Here is a 1,535-nt window from a genome sequence, read left to right as displayed (position 1 = left end):
CTGCGATCCTTCTAGAAGCCAAGTCCATTACCCACCACCATCCTTCAGGATGGCAGCTGAGCACTTAACCGCTGTGCCGCCAGGGCTCCTGTGTACCTCGACAGTTCAACCCCTAAACCCACACTCACTGCCAGCGAGTCCACTCTGACCCCTACTGTCACAGGACCCCCAGAAAACCCCAAACACATTGCCATTCCAACATGATGACCCTATAGGGCAGAGCAGAACTGCCCCCGTGGGTTTCCAAGACATTTAATCTTTCCAAGAGTAAAAAGCCTCATCTTTTTCCAGAGGGGCAGTTGGAGGATTTGAACCACGTACCCTGGGATTCGCCACTCATGGGTTAACTCACTGCGCTATCAGGATCCTCGACAGTGACAGGTACTTCTCTTCAATTCTCCGTGGCCACTTCCACCACCAAATCCCCCAAACATGGTTCTAAAGATCCATTTGTCACAAATGTAAACCCCACAGAGCCATACACATCACAGATGGGTCACCACAAATTTAAAAATTCTGGAAACCATTCCCTTAGATAGGCAGGAGCCCGGGGGTGGGGGGTAGTGTGTACACACACACACACACACACACACACACACACACACACACACAACACACACACACCCCTCCCCTGTGACTTAGGAGGTCAGTCATGCCAACATCCAGCAGGGGAGCCTGCACACTTTACTCTGGCTCTGGTTGCAGAGAAAAAAACCAGTCAGCACAAGCAGGAAGTTTAAGCACTATGTGGGGCCCAGTTTGGGGTCTGTAACCAGCTGCCGGCATCTGGAGGGTCCTGAGCTTCTCAGAGCGTGGCCCAGGTTTCCACGAGCCCTTGTGAAAAAAACAAAAACAAACGCTCCCTGTACCTGAAGGCAGAGCGGCTTTCCTTCCAGGTCTGGTCCTGAGCGGTGCTGAGCTCGGCGCTCCTCCAGGTCCCAAACTCGGCCCACCGAGAGGCTTTGGGGATGCCAGCCCTTCTCCTCTGCCTGGCAGCACAGGCAGCCACCCGCCTCCTTACAACACTGGCCTTCTGGCCGGAGCCCAGGGCGCAGCGTGCATCTTCCCAGACCCGCTGTGAGACCAGGGAGCTAGCGGCCGCTCCCAGCCCTCCCTCTCCGCCTCACTGGTGAACTGCACCCGCCGCCGCCACCACCCGGGCCAGCCCATGTTTCCCAAAAAGGAGGGGGGAGGCTCTGTGTTTAAACGCAGGTGGGGAAAGTACCATGTCCTCCCACCCACTCAGAAGTGTCTGCTTAGTGCAGCTGACAGCGCTGTCCCAGGGGCAGAGGTTTGCAAGAAGACTGCAGAAAAGGGAAAAGGGCCGGCCAGGCCACCAAACTGCTCCGCTCCAGCTCCCGCTGCTGGGACAAAGGTCATGGACTCCTCCCGGTAGAAAAGTGTACCGTGCACCAGGCTCAGCTTCACTCTCCTTAGGCTCAATGCTCCAGAACTTGCATATTGCTTGGCGGTAATCTTTTGAGGGGAATGTGGCTAAAAAGGAAGGGTGTGGTGGCCCGGTGGTTAAAGCACTT

At 55.8% G+C, this 1,535-nt stretch overlaps 1 protein-coding gene across 8 annotated transcripts in view; it reads right to left on the bottom strand.

The window, feature by feature from the left end:
• Nucleotides 1–1,025, bottom strand: part of LOC101654698 (actin-binding LIM protein 1) — a 93,632-nt gene extending 92,607 nt beyond the window's left edge. For 6 of the 8 annotated variants that reach the window (XM_045291238.1, XM_030885977.2, XM_030885976.2 and 3 more), the window contains exon 1: nucleotides 870–937. The gene's annotated coding sequence lies outside the window, so the exon portion shown is untranslated. Of the gene's footprint in view, nucleotides 1–869 lie in introns of all 8 variants that reach the window. The other 2 variants (XM_045291239.1, XM_030885985.2) reach the window with 2 other exon arrangements.
• Between the last annotated feature and the right edge of the window lie 510 nt (nucleotides 1,026–1,535).

Source organism: Echinops telfairi, unplaced genomic scaffold, assembly GCF_000313985.2.
Source record: "Echinops telfairi isolate 266 unplaced genomic scaffold, ASM31398v2 ScPeMD7_70;HRSCAF=299, whole genome shotgun sequence".
Lineage (NCBI taxonomy): Eukaryota > Metazoa > Chordata > Mammalia > Afrosoricida > Tenrecidae > Echinops > Echinops telfairi.
This window is presented reverse-complemented; position numbering and strand designations above follow the sequence as displayed.